The 16,071-nt window shown below is 37.8% G+C and overlaps 2 protein-coding genes across 5 annotated transcripts in view; one reads left to right on the top strand and one right to left on the bottom strand.

The window, feature by feature from the left end:
- Calypso (ubiquitin carboxyl-terminal hydrolase calypso) overlaps positions 1–16,071 on the bottom strand; it is a 240,391-nt gene that overhangs the window by 205,036 nt on the left and 19,284 nt on the right. The window lies entirely within an intron of this gene.
- The window catches only part of LOC138931811 (uncharacterized), a 121,725-nt gene that overhangs the window by 92,030 nt on the left and 13,624 nt on the right, over positions 1–16,071 (top strand). For 2 of the 3 annotated variants that reach the window (XM_070292952.1, XM_070292950.1), the window contains exon 1: positions 13,001–13,927. The exons of the other annotated variant lie outside the window; for it this stretch is intronic. The gene's annotated coding sequence lies outside the window, so the exon portion shown is untranslated. Of the gene's footprint in view, positions 1–13,000; positions 13,928–16,071 lie in introns of those variants that run through there. 3 annotated transcript variants of the gene reach the window in all.

The raw sequence follows: 16,071 nt of genomic DNA, 5'->3' as shown, positions 1-16,071 counted from the left end.
TTTTAGATGATGCATTCTTTTGGATGCGACGAATCTCTAGATCCTCCGAACATATGGACGACAAAAAAGAATCTCCCGCAACAAGTAGGACGAAAATAATCGACAATTAATTCCGCAATGCGTGACTCATTTTCACGAATACATATGTGATATTCGGATAATATTATAATATTTTTTTAATTTAAAAAAATAAAAAAAATAATTGATATCTGAGAAATTAATTTGGTAATTATAAAATCATGAAAGAACCCTGCGCGATCCCTTTAATACAATTTTTTTTTCCCCGATTATATACGTATCAATAAATAAATAAATTTAATTAAATAATCTAACGCAATAATCAATTTTTCCTCGTTTATAATCGACATTCATTTATAGACTGATCGTGCAAGAAAAGACAACGAGCGCATTTTGGAACGAAATAAAAAAATTACTAGAAAATATAAATCGTGTATATGGTAAAATCACAGCTATTGTGATAACAAATTTTTTAAATCTACATCGAGCGTGCTCTACAAGAGAATGAAAGCTAAATACGACAAATATACGGAGGGTGTAGCCGATAAATTAGCGCAGATTCGAAAACAGCGAATTAATTGGACGGTCGTTGGCCGAGGAGAGGAAATACGCGGCGGTTGGTAATTAGATTGCGCCGCTAGCATTTCGTCGGAAATGAGATTATCTCGTAACGAAGACTAAATCAGCAGATTGGCCGTACGCAAATAACCCGACGAGTCGCATCCAGAGAGAGAAAGAGAGGGAGGGAGGGAGGGAGGGAGGGAGAGATGGGTTATATAGTTGCAGATTATTAAGTTTTATCTTCGTACAATGGCATTAGAGCGAACAACGAGAAGAGATCTCGACGATCAAACAAAAGAGAGAGAGAGAAAGAGAGACGAAGAAAGAGAGAGCGCGAAATTATTACTCTTTCGTTTCGAGAACAACGCGTTATTTTCGAAGTAAGAGAAATCAGCGGAAAAGAAGAAGAAAAAAGAAATAGATATGAAATTAAATCGCAGACATCTCTTGATTCAAATCCGATAATCTCTTTCTCCACACGAGAACTCGCGAAATTCGTCGTGTTACAACTCATTAATTCGCACTATTTAATACGTTATATTTCGATGTCGTATATCGATTTTAATAAGATCTAGCCCGGTACCAGAGCGAGAGAGAGAGAGAGAGAGAGAGAGAGAGAGAGAGAGAGAACAACGTAAATAATAGCTAATATATTTGTGTTATGTAACGGGTGACCTCGAACTCGGTCGAGCCTGTTGTACACGTGCTTGGTTGACCTACTTTTCCGATTCCGAAAGCTCCCCTCGCGCTTGCGTTCCCCGGAATTGTGATTTTCGAAAGAAAAAAAATAATCTATCGTCCTTCTCGCCAATTAAATACACGCGATTTTATTATGCGAAAAAGAACCGGGATGCGCCCAAATTCGTTCGATAATATGTAACGGATATTTTTGGATTTTTTTTTTTTACGCAATTTATATAAATTAAATAAATGAAAAAAAATTTATTACATAACATCTGCTCAATATTTTCATTGCATAATTTTTACTTATTTATTTTAATTTAATTGTTCATTTTGTACGCTACGCGTGTGCGTTTTATAAATGATGCTATAATAAGAGATAAGTATTATATATGATTGAAGAGAGTTTAGCTCATCGTGCAATATGACTTCGCGATAAGACGCAGAGAGCGGATTCTTTACACATTCGCATCAGTGTTACAAGAATGCAAAATGATAAAAGCTGACGGGTATTTCCGGTGTCGCAAAAAGTCCGGCGGTTACGATTAAACGAGGCGCACGAGACGCTCGTATACCGATAAGGGATCCGTCAGTGAAAAATAGACGATAAGTCCTACGCGAGGCGACTTTCTATCTCGGTCTTTATCCCGATGAATCTTATCCGTATTCAAGTGACTTCTCGTTTGATCTAAAATTATGCATATATTGAATATTGTACATATATTGAATATTGATTGTATAATTTTTTTTTTCGACCAAACAAAACTTGTATTATTGTTATTAATTTCGAGAAAAAAATTACTTTAATCTATTTTGACTAATAGTTTTATATCAACGATGATATAACGAATCATCAATTATTCCAGTGAAAGAAAATTGAATAAAATAGAAATAATAAATCTATATAAAGCATAAAAAAAAATTAGAAACGCCTGCGATGACAATTATTCATAAAATATTATACCCGACGAATTATTCTCGTCGTCTATATTAAATATATAGTTTTTAGAGCACTTTAAATTATATACGGGAATCGCATCGGATTTCAAAAATATATGACGTTTTAAAATAGAATTTTCATTCAATTCAAAAGCTTACTGTCCCACACGCGCGTATTTTCCGTACGAGACAAGGTCAAGGTCATGTGACATTATCTCCTATTCTCTGCGTAAAACGAGAAATACTAGTTTATTTTATTTAGAAAAATATGTCGATGGCTTAATTATTTTATTTTTAAGATCCAAGCTAAAATGTTCAGCATAAATACATATATAATATATTATACATATTTATACAGATTGATATATGTAGGTAAATATAAAAAATATATATATATATATATTGCAAATAAAAAATTAAAATTATGACAAAAATATTATTCAGTGTAATCTAATATAAAATAGCGATATTTTAAAGCGTTATAGATCCGAAAACGACCATCTGACAATTGATATATCATATAATTTTTATCACATACATATGTGAAGGTCGAAGCGATCGGTGAGATGTAAATTTTTATAAATAATTACCGAGACGAGAGGAAGTAAATAAAAGGATGAAAGAATATAGAATTTACTCACCGGTCATCGGTTGTCCCCCACAGCATGTTTCCGACGTTGATCGATCCCCTTTTCCTCGTTATAAGTAGATGGACACTCCGTTGGAGGACGTCGAGCACTTTCCTCGGTAGTAATAGACACTCGCGTCGCGAAAAAAAAGAAAACACGCACGATAGAAATTCGACACTTGTCAATATTCGCGCGACAGAAAATTCGACAAAATATATATAATAATATTATTAATACGCACCTTTCGATTTTCAACTTGCGAGGAAAATTAATCGCGCGTATTAAGTAACACGTCAAAATTTACATATATTCGTAAATAATTTAATCCAAGATTACAATACTTTCTCGCGTACTGTCTCCGTACAAGAATACTCTTATTATCTCCAACCAAGAGTTGTATAACCCTAACCTAACATAATCTAACCTGTTGCTCTATTAGACGATCAAACGCCATCGCAAGATTCCGGGAAATCCGTTTATGTGTGTGTGTGTGTGTGTGTGTGTGAGAATCCTCCGAGTAACGCTTATCTCGGCTCACTCGATAGATTGTGATATTTTCTTCCGTGTATCAACTCGAGGAGGAAGGAGGAAAGAGGCAAAGAAGAAAGAGTAGGAGAAGTTGCAGCAAAAGTCTTGGTCAAAATTCGCGGAATCGATTTGTTAACCGAGCGACAAAAGGCGCGCTTAAACACTATTAAATTTTAGGAAAAGTATTATCGCCCATCTCGAAATATTGATCGTACTATCTATCGGACTTTCATATCGCGTTATACCCGACGAGAGACAATATATAAATACATACGTGCGTATACAGCAGGCATACGAAGGCCGAGCACAGATTACTTAATTTACTAGACGCGTCGCGACGCGAAGAGGTGTGCAGCCGAAAACACACGCACACTACTTCAAGTGACAGCGAGTGTCGCGCGACGCTTATCTCACTCAGCTCGCTCGATAGACTATTGGCCCTTCGACGCAAGCCAGCGCGAAGGATGTGCGGAGCGGGCGGGATGGGGAGGAGGGGGAAGCGCAGCAATTTCAGTAGCCTCCGCGAGTCGTCGAATTCCCGGAATCCAGCCGAGCGACGAAAAGTGTATATATACACTTGTTAGATTTTAAAGCGATTTTATATCGAGCGTCGAAATATATTCTACGCTCTAACGAAATATTCTCTTCGCATTTCGACGAATAAATATGTGTATATCGAGCAATTGCTTTTTGCAGATCGATTATTTATTGAAAAAAGAGAATGATCGTTGCGTTATACGTACAATTTTAGAGAAACAACTTTGTACGAAAAAATATATTCGCCAATTCTACTCACAATTATCGACATAATTAGCGTGAGATTGTATTTGTATTTAGATAGTAGAAAATTTAATAAAGAGAGGAACAACGCGTGATTTTCAAAATTTTGAAAACAACTTCGCCTATATAGGATACACATGTATATTCGAGATTAACTTTATTAAGCTTGACAAGCTGGATTCGCGATGAATAGATACGTATATAAAGGATGTCGATTATCCTTGCGTAGGTGGTCGAGTATTTGATGAGGACTACTTACGTACGGAAATAACCTCGACCGACGATATTTTCGATCACATTTCTAGTACTCATTCGAGAGAATTATATTACACATGTCGACAAATAAATAAGTACACCGCTTAGTGTGATTATTTGAGAATCGAGAACAAGATAAAAATTATAATATTCTCAGAACGTACCACATTTATTTCGATGTATCTCCGATACTTATTTACCCTCGGCATACGTTTTCGATGAGTGAAAACTCGCGAGAATATTTTTGCGCGCGAAACGGAAACGTGACCGTGTGACGTAAGAGACGGTCATCTTTAAGATGGCGCTTAAAATCGCGCGACGATATTTTCGATCACATTTCTAGTACTCATTCGAGAGAATTATATTACACGTCGACAAATAAATAAGTACACCGCTTAGTGTGATTATTTGAGAATCGAGAACAAGATAAAAATTATAATATTCTTAGAACATACCACATTTATTTCGATGTATCTCCGATACTTATTTACCCTCGGTATACGTTTTCTATGAGTGAAAACTCGCGAGAATATTTTTGCGCGCGAAACGGAAACGTGACCGTGTGACGTAAGAGACGGTCATCTTTAAGATGGCGCTTAAAATCGCGCGACGCGACGCGACGTTCAGAATGCTTCATTATATTCGCAATTCATCCGGAAAAGATGAAAAATGACTACACAGTATCCGGATACTTGTCAACGAGGACGATGATTCGATTGTCAAACAAGTCCCCGAGATATCAGAATGAGAAGGAATGCGGTTCTCACGCTGCCCCGCGTGAAAAAAATCGTCACGAGACTAGTCCATTTGTGAAAGACATGACGTGAAACGTTCGCGCAAAAATGCAGCCGATACTGGTAAGAGCAAATAGCTTGAGTAATCAACGATGATGATGATGATGATGATGATGATGATGCCTATGCGATCGGGATAAGAGATAAGAAGCGTGTCTATTACCTCTCGACACAATAAATTACGCGCGACTGTCTTATTATTTTTTACGATAGGCTCAGATATATAATTTATTCGTATCATCAATATCATCATTGTGGTTACTTTTTAATGATCGACGAATATTTTCTTGTCAGAAGAATGGACGTGAGAAATATTTTGACGCATTTAATCAAATTAAAGCTATGATTTTGTTAATCTTATTGCAGAGATTTTTTAAAGCTTATGAAGATAACTCAAGTTACATCCAGGATGTTAAAGTCAAAAGGAATTAAAAGAATACGAATCGTTGATGCGGAACATTACGAAGAAAGAAAGGCATCTCGGATGCGATCATGTGGCCGAAAAAACGAAGAAGAGGAGCTGTGTTTTACATATATAAATTTTTTAGCAAGATGCACGTATGCAGTAACATATGTAGTAGATATGTATACATTGCCAAGTAGCTACGAAAGCTACTTTCTCCAGTAGTTTAAGATTTCCTGTCTCTAATGTGAGCTCAAGTTAAATTAGGTTTAAATCGATCAAGTTGCTGGTTGAGCGAATAGAAAAGACCTTTTTAATTTCGCATTTTAGTAATCTTCCGTAATCGCTTAAAGAATGTATCATATTCACGTATACGTATATCTTTGTATACAAATTCGTTTCCAGTCAGTTTTTCTCATGAGAATAGATTGCGAAAGATACATTATAAAAAACAGCGGTACATATTTTAAAAATTGATTTTAAATATTGCCGCGACTCTCATATTAAAATTCCATTAAAGTCCCCTTAATTTCTTTAATCCTTTTTTTTTCCTCTAACATTTTTAATTATTTAAGAAATATTAACTCTTTGCATCTCTTTGTAAAAAATTTGCTAAGTTAATTTGCGATAAAAACAACCTATTAACTTGGGAAAACGTTAGAGAACTCTTGTTACTATTCGTCTTCGTTGACATTTGCACCGCAGAATTAAACGCGCTTGTATAAAGATACGCACAATATGATGACGTTACTCAGTTGTAGGTAAAAAACAGCAGGGGCGTAAACGCATCAACGATCGAGTCATTGTTTTGACCTCTCATCTCTTGCACCGTTGCAGCGGAATGTCATTCGTATCTTAACTCTTTCTCCCTCTCTCTTCGCTGTCTACGCCGCGTATCGTTATATATATAGATACTTTGCAATTATTTATGAAACCATTCTAAATTGTGCATCAATGCAGAAATTAAAATAAGATATCTCCAAGCTGGAGCGAAGCCGTGAACTGCCCCTCGTGCGATTCCCTTCTTCCTCTTTTCCTTCCTGCATCATTGTTCCACCAACCTTTATGCAAGAGCTTCATCTCGAAGAGATGTAAATAAAAGTTATCGCACCGTGTGCTGACCCGTGCCGGAATGAAATAACCTCGAGATAATTCGTTATCAACATACGATATAATAACGGTATTACAACAATTTAGTAGTTATGCGCTCCCGGCGTATTGTAATATTTATATTTACCGCGATGCATGTACATATACAACACAAAATAGAAAGAGAACGAGACAAAGAGAGGGAGAGAAAGAGGGAAGGATTCACTCCAATAATGTTTTCCTCCACCGATTATTTCGCGCGATGAAATTTTCGCTGTTGCGTTTAATTTCAGGAGTCGATGATCGTAAAGACGAGGGATCATTTTCTTCGCGGATAATCTATCGCCCTATCGTTGTCCTTAGACGAAATCAAAGCCCGACCGCAACGTTCTCCATTCGCGATCGATCCCATCCTTCCTCCTCTCTCGTCGCAATTTCAAATGGGTCGACCGGTACACACGCACGTAACGGCATCGTCTTTTTATCGTACATTTCACCTTTCTACTTTACAATCAGGCACTTTCATATTGCTTTCACTTGACGGATGAAAGTACCGTCCGCGAGCCAAGTAGGTTCCCGTCTTTTATACAGAGTGAACGAAATAGAGCATCTCTCTTGATCCATCGAATGTTTCGTTTGATGGCGAAAAAAAAAAAAATGATAAAGAGACAACGCGAATATCTTACTCGCTAATTTTTATTTCCTCGCTATTTTTATCGCCGACAAACTGTTTATAGGAAAATGATTAATCGCCGATTGTTCTTTTATTGACATTTTAATTTTGAAAGTTGAGGATTCTTCAGTTGCTAGATAGAACTAAGTAAAGTATCGTCGACACGTAATGAATTTTTTGAAATCCACCGATACGACTCGATCGACGGAATCGTTATTTTCCGACCACCCAGTGTTTTTACAAATGCCGACGTACGTCACCGACCCATATTTTCATATTTGAGAATCCAGGGGCCAGTGAACCTTGGACCGGATCTGGTCAGGAACCTTAGGCTTTATAAATACAATCGCGATTGACGCCTCGCTTCAGTTATTACCGTTATTACACGGGCTCGTACACGTTAATTATACGGCGACGAGAATCAAAGTAATCTATATGTTGCAACTGCAAATGAGGAATCAAACTTTCCCCTTACATGCCCCCTATGTATATTTTTTGTCAATGATAAATCTTTTGTCATTCGTCATAAAATTTTTCGGATGAATACAATATTTATATTTACATATATTTATCGAAGAAATTATAGGGGATGATGTTTCGGTTTGTTTAATTTATTTCTTAATTAACGAATAGTGCAATCGACATTACATTTTATAATTATACCATTTATATCTCGATGACTATCGCGAATGATTAAAAGCATATATTAAAGAGCCTCTTGCTTTCCTCGTGCGTTCCAGAAATTCCGCTTTAAGATTCTCCTCCGCACATTTCTCCGAAGCGAATTAGATTCAACGAAGAAAGGACATTAAAGAAACGGAATCGGGTTTGCCGAGCTATCGGAAATGTTTGCACGTGCAATCCCGATTACAGCAACGTCGTCACTATTACTTTAACAGTTACACTTTCTCTCCTCGACGTCTTCCACTGTAGTCTCGACGTAGTTAAGGAGAGAGCAAACCGAACCGAGGAAATGATTGTTGTTGAACGAGGTGGTCATTTAAAATATGCTCTCTCTCTCTCTCTCTCTCTCTCTCTCTCCCGCGCTATATGTATATTAATAATCCAACAAGCGTGCATCATTATAAAATAGAGAGAAGGGGAAACGCTCTCTTAGATAATATTAATATATTCCATAACTCTCGAGCACTCGAGTTATTTCGTTCCTTACTGAGAATGGCTATGTATCTTTTTCATTTTTAATTAACCGCATATACATATATAATGAAGGAAAGATAATCGATAGATTGATCATCGTAAAAAGTCAATCGAGATACACATTTAATGTCAATTAATTTCATGCATTATTTGCTCGCTCATTTGTATACGTTATTATGTTGCAGAGATATATCTGTTGGCAAATAATATAGATATTTGAAAATATATAATATATTGTATATATAATATTATACTTAAATTTTGCGGATGCGCAAAAATAATTCCTTTATTCGGCAATTAACGCGCGCGCGCTGATTGGCAGTCGATCGAACAGTTTTATCCGGAAGGAATGAAGCCAATTGCGCACCAGAATTTCGAAACCTCGTCAAGAAAAGCCCGTCTCGAGATCGAGATACGGAGGTCCCGCCACGGCCTTGCGCGTTAAAGACCGCGATAAGGAAGGTGACTGGCCGCGCCGTTCGCTTGCGACTTTCCTTAAGCGCTAAGGACGTGCACTGACAATGAGCAGCTCCGACAATCTCGTTGTATGAGGAAAATATTAATGAAGATTGAATGAATGAAAAAGCCTCGTTTTATCTATCATAGTTATAAACTAGGTTGCGTGAATGAGAAAATTTTTACTTATCTATGAAATATCATACATAAAACAGCATTTATAAAATTAACAATTTAATTATATTTTATTGTCACGATTTGTATGTTAATAAATTTATTCGCTTCTCAGTGAACTCTCAATAGGGTGTCTTAAAAAGATCGGATATTCGCTCTTAGGATTTAATCGCGTATGCAATTCGCTCGACACGATCGCGTTTAATTGCCATCGCGTCGATTTCGCTCGTATAACGAGCGCATGGAACATTTACTCGCTGGGAAAAAGAGACAAGGGGGAGAGGAAGGAGGACGCTATTGTTTCCCGCGGGGAGAGCTGATTTAATTATCACATCGTCACCGAGACTTGGATCGAAATGACACGCCAGTCGCTAATGACTTGGCGCTCTCACGGATCACAAACGCGCTTTTACGCGAAAAAAAATTGTAGCGGGAAAAAGAGAGAGAGCAAAAGAGTTGGGAAAAACTATAATTTATCTAGCTTTCCAATATTTTTCTCTTCGTCAAATGCTTCGCAGATTTATCGTTACGAGCACACGCGGCTATCGATTAAGAAACCTGTATTCCCGAAGGATAGTTCTCTCTCTCTCTCTCTTTCTCTCCAACTATTACGCTGACAATTCCCTGAAGATTATGCACGCAATGATAATAAATATTTGCATCTGCGTCAGCGAGCTTCCAGATATGGAGCTTTATGACTTGTTGTTTTGATATACATATCAAGATGCGATACACAATGTTAACATCACATTTAATGCATATATCTCTATCGCGATCCAAATTAATTAACATTTAAATATCACGGTTTTACGACAAATTTTCCAATTAAATTCTCAAGGTTGTCAAGATTGAACTCTAGCTGTTTCTCCATTAAAACCTTGTCGTCGGCATTTTTCTCTCGCGAAGAAAGGTCTTTTTAATTTAAATAGAAAATCTTCTATCACATATACTATATCATTTTTCATTAATTTATATACATAATTAGCGCGATACTTTTTTTTAACTTGTATATTTATTTCAAATAATTCGCATTTTTTTTAAATGTTAATCGCTATGTTATTTCGATGCACCCAATAATAAGCATCGTGCTTTTCTCTGCTGCGCAAGGAAATAATCGCGGCCTCGTCCGATTCAGAGATTGCACAAGGAAAGTGACTGTGTATATTTGAGCCAGGCGTACGCTCTTCCCGTACTTTTCAATGACGCATTCCACGGATACGTACACGTGTCGGTCGCGAGTGGCAGAACGTAACGCATCGCAAAAAGTTAAACGCGTCGGAATAAAGGCGACCATTTCTGTACCCTTGTGTTTAGAAATACTTATTGCGCATAGAGCCCAACTTTGAGTCTCCTATATAGATGTATAATATGCGTATAGATAGAGATATATAACATATCGAGAATATTACGCCATAAAACAACATTATTAAATACGATCTTTATGAAAGAAAGCTATATCGCGAATACGATCGCGCAAAATAATCGTATCGATAATAAATCGTGACGGATATTAAAAAGGACGTAACCGCGATGTTATTTTTGATCAATATCAAGGCCGATTTATTTATATCGCTTCAGTATTTTCCAAAAATATTTATTATAAATTATTAAAATCATAATTAGATTTTAATGATTTATAATAATTATTTTTAAATATTTTATAATATAATTATTAACGTATTTTTCTATTTTACAAATTATTATATTATTTTCTTCATTCTAATTCTCTCTTATTGTTCAATCGGAGAGGGGGGGGGGGGAATCCTCTTCCTTTTTATTACCGACCTGTTATTTTCCATTGCCCAACAGCTTACGATTCTTCATCGTGGATCTTTGCGCAAACAATACACGCGTGCGCGCATACGTGCACGAAACTGCAGCGTGCCGAGATAGCGACGCAGTGCACATCCGTGCACGCGCGCGTGTCCTTGAAATATCGAATTCGCCCACCGTCGGCATCGGTGAACACGTGATATCGTTATGCGCGCGCGACTTTATGTAAATCAAGCCCTGTCAAACTTTGCATCCGAAAACAAAGTGTAAAAATAGAGAGAGAATAGAGTGTAAAACTATATATATATATATATATATATATATATAACGCGTGACAAAAACTAAAATACACGTTATAATATAATAATATAGAGAATATTAGAGAATTTTATAGATGAAAGAATGAAAAAAAAGAAAAGGACTTGATGTTTCGATAAATTTTACGACTACAATAATACCGCGCGATAACCGTTCGCGTTGACGCACGATTAGTAAAGCAGTTTCGATAACGCGACGACATCTCTATTTTCGTTGTACTACACGATAATGCATCGAGATAAAAAGAGATAAAAAATGTCGATTGCATGTGGATATTCATAACGAGGTGCGACGCGACTCGACGCGCGAGGAGGACAAGATCGGATTCGGAAAGTTGCATAAAAAGTGAAGGTGACCGGCGGTGATTCACGGGGGCTGATGCCCTCGTTGTCTGGCATTCGGTTTGTGGAGGACGATACGGCGATGGGAGAGGGGAGGGGGAGGGGAGGGGGACGAGGGACCTTGCCAGCCGGCCGGCCGAATCGAGCGGCCCGCTCTTTGTTTTGGCTGGATCGCGGCCGACGTGATTCCGAGTACATAGCATTTCTCTCTTTCGCACTCCCTGTCTCTATTTCTCTTCGACGTATCTCGTTACGAGCTTGTTTTATCAGCGATCAGCGATCGGCGAGTAAATCAATTTTTCAACATGGCCGCAAAACGCGCGCCGAGAGGTCACCGGCATCGTCTCTCTCTTTCTCGCGAGATTCGCCCACGCGTCGTCGAAAACAAACTCTGTATACTTTGTATAATGTATATAGGAAAATCTTTGTATCGCTATAAAATCACAGTCTAGTGTCAAGATATGATAATATATATATATATATATATATATATATATATATATATATATATATATATATAACGCGCGCGATATTATATCGAAATGAGAAAGAACAAACGTCGTATTTTTGCGACGTCTATTGCCGTGTAAAATCTTATCAAATCGATTTTATAATAAATTTTTATTGCTCCCATCATGACAAAAGCAGTGATTAAAATTTGTGGAATCTCAAGAGATACGAAAGGATCAATAGCGTTCTCTGATTGTCGTTAGAGAGTAGATTGCGATTTTATATTATTATATAGGTACGTAAAGACAGAACGTGTATACAACAGTTTTAATGATAATATTAGCCAAATTGGAGACCCCTAGAGAGACGAATATATTTTTTCGTAAACTAATCATAAATAAATATACAAGGTTGTTATTTACTTTCTTCGAATATTCATAATGCGTTTCATGCTTTCAAATTAGAATTTCATTTTGAAAAATATACTATAATTTATTGCAAAAAATATATCTCACACAATTCATAATAATAATAATAATAATTCTCCCAATATTCGCGAATCATTTACATCTGAATTAATTTTTTTGAAAAATTCTCGGAAGCGTAATCGATGGAGATTCGCTTACCACTTCCATTAAGTGTCGTTAACTCGAATTAAAAAAAACTGTAGTTAATTATTTTCTTCGCTTTTGACATCTCAACATTTTCATCGAGAAATGGAAGTGGATCTCGAAATAAACCAGGGAATTCCGCGAAATAGCCGGCGGTGAGATTTTAACTTTGTCAAATATCATTTACATTTGACAGTTGTGCGTCGCAGCCGCGCGCGCGACGTAATCTAATCGCGCTAGTTCAGAACGAGAGATACAATCCGGCGGCAGCCGGCGATGTGGAGGGGGAAGTGGACGGAGCGGTGGGGGCGGCGTGATGTATCTAGTAGGGAGAGAGAGACGATCTGACGCAGAATCGTACTTGTATGTGTATTAGCGATGGTGGCGAGCGTGGGTAAGAGATACGAGGGAGGTTGCCGCATAAACTGTAAGTATAAACCAGGCGTAAACTGGCCTCTCTTTCAGCCTTCTCTCCCCCCTCCCCCCTCTCCTTTCCTCCCTCAAGCCGATACGCGTTCGCGTGAACGAGCCCACTATCGTGCTGAAGCGACACAGATGCACGTGCGCGCGCGCGCACGGCCGAGAGGGAGAGAGAGAGAGACAACCCCGACCAGTCACAGTCTTCTCTGCATCGCGTAACCAGACGACATTGGGGCCGAGACGGCGGCACGGCAGTCGCCGTCAGAGTTTCGCGCGGTGCGCGCAGTTGGCAGTCCGACTTGGTAGCGAGCGGACGTGTACACGTCGTCTTTCGCCTTCTCGCACTTGCGTTTCAAGAGAGAGAGAACCCATACGTTACGCGTATATGTGCTGTATGTACGCGACGCGCGCCGACACCTGCAGCGAGATAAGAAGCGCGAACGGAGGAGAAGAGAGTTCAAGTTCATCTCTCCGTTCAGGTTCACTTTTTTGGGAGAAGAGGAAGGGTAACTAACCACTGGTTTCCACTGGGATATTTATTATCCGTTCGGAGTGTAATTACTGTAATTTCGTCGAGTGTCGGTGATATGTAACGTCTCGCCGAGTAAAGTTGTTGAAATTCGTGTTAGGAGGACGTGACTGTTGTGTGACAGTCGACGTGGGACGTTGGACGAGAACGGGAGTATAACCGCGTGCCGCGTTCCCGTTTTCATTTCGTTCGCGTTAGCGATAGTTACGGCGTGTGTGGAATCACGGAAAACTGTACATGTATATATTTGACTGATCGTGCGAAAGTCGAAAGTATCAATAGGATCGACGACAAAGTGGATCGCTGTTCCATCGTGAACTCAGAATCGACAGAATCTTTCAAAATTGGTGAGTATCTCGACAAATTGTTTCAATTGTGTTTAGGATAATAATTTCATAAAATTGTGATATTAATCGCGTAAATTCAATTTACGTAAAAAAAGTTTTAAAGAGAGAACGAACATATAGTGAAGCATACGTAGAATTTATACGATAATATTTCAAAAACATTGTATACGTCCAGAGAAACATTAACATAAACGTCGATCCTCCAAACTCTTCTAAAGTTATTTTAGAAATTATTTAATTCAAAAAATAAATATATATTAATTAATAAAATAATAATAAAATAATTAATTTCAAGAATTAAATTGTAACAAGCATCACTTTTTTTTCCGAGAGGGAGAGAGATAAACGGGATCTATAAGAATCGCTTGGAGATTTAATGGCATTTTATCGCGTTTGTTCCGCGACGCGATCTCGTGTCAGATGCATCCTAGAACACGTGTTTACTGACAGGTGAAATGCGAGAATGGCGCGTGCGAAACTCCGAGTCACATTTTGACAGATCTCGCGCCAAGATTTCCATCAGTATGAGATTTTCTCTTTAAAGATCGACGTGTCTCGTCGATTATTGAAAAAATTAAATAATTTAACTAACGACCAAATATTACCGAAAATAAATATTTTAAAGATCGATAAAAAAAAAATTTAACAGAGGGCGATCGTGCGTCTGTTCTTTCGTCATAATCTTGTCGCATTATTTCTGAAACTGCTGAATAACTGGCGCGATCTAGGAAGCTCGTTCTCGAATGACGCAATACCGTCAGCGATATTCGTGAACGTGATCATCATCGGTGTGCATCCATTGTGTCCGGTCGTGGTGCATATATCTTATCAGCTGACTATCGATTCACGGCTGAATCATGGACTCTCGAATAACGAAGATAGTAGATAAAGTCCCCCGGATTTCAAGAAATGCAATTAATATGCAGTGGCCGATGATGTTACGAGAATAAAATGCTTTCTCGCGCATGCGGGAACGGTTCCTCGGAATTTACAAAAATGTGTGCGTATCGTTTTTGAAAGAGAGAGAGAGAGATAGACAGAGACGCGAAGGGACTTTCTGCGATCCGTGCAAAAGACGCAAAATGCATACAATGTTTCGCCTTCGCAACGCGTTTGCGAAATGCATCACGATCAAGGATCAAGGTCGGACTTTATTTTTATCGTTTCAGTTCTCCGTCGAGCTATTGCTTAAAAAAAATCGATATTCTCGAGGTAGTTTTTTTTTCCCCCCATGAAAACCAATTGCGATTATAATTTAATCCGGTAAGTATTTTGATTTTGAATTTGGAACACATTTATAATTAAAATGGTAATTTTTTAATTGTTTCTTTTTTATGGCAAGAAACGATTTATCGAGATCGAAGTTTCGTTTCTCTCGCGAAATAAAAATTTTGATATATATATATATATATATATATATATATATATATATATATATATATATTGATCTCTCTCTCTCTCTCTCTCCTCCTCCTCCTCCTCCTTCTCCTCCTCTTCTCGTTGTACCGAGTTCGCGAGCTCTCTCCTTTCTCATCGATCTCCTTCACTGCGTGCCACTACGGGTCTATCAAAAAGTGGGCCACGGTTCAATTTACAAAACTCTCTCGACTTGGTGATAAATCATTCGCGCAATAAACTTCGCGAATTTCGAAAGTCGTACACGTGCATTTGTAAAATCGCTTAGCATTAGATACAATTGATCGATCGTGGAAAATCTTCCGAGTCAGTGAAAAGTCCGCGGATGAAGAAACCGAGAAATCGAAAAGAAAATCGAAGAAAAAGTTGTACGTTGAATAATATCATTGTAATCGTTGAAATGCTCTAGATTAATAATTAAATAGATAACTAAGTTATATAGTTGCCGATAACGTATCAGTACGGCTAAAGTAACTTTGTTGGAGCTCCTCACTGATAATGGAGATTGCGATAAATAAATAACACGGTAGAGAGATGATCGTGTATATTTATTTAACAATATACGAAGAGAAAATATTTCCCGGCACTTCGAATCGATCTAATGCTTTTCAATCGTAGACCGTCTATTGTAATAATCGTACGAAAAATTTCTATAAAGGAACAATTATCTTTCAAGATCAATCCGGATTATTTCCTGATCGGGTATAGTCTCGCGTACACACATACAT

Source organism: Polyergus mexicanus, unplaced genomic scaffold, assembly GCF_030449975.1.
Source record: "Polyergus mexicanus isolate NDT 795.1 unplaced genomic scaffold, iyPolMexi1.0 SCAF_3, whole genome shotgun sequence".
NCBI classification, from domain to species: domain Eukaryota; kingdom Metazoa; phylum Arthropoda; class Insecta; order Hymenoptera; family Formicidae; genus Polyergus; species Polyergus mexicanus.
The sequence above is the reverse complement of the archived record's forward strand: the minus strand, read 5'-3'. Positions and strand labels throughout refer to the sequence as shown.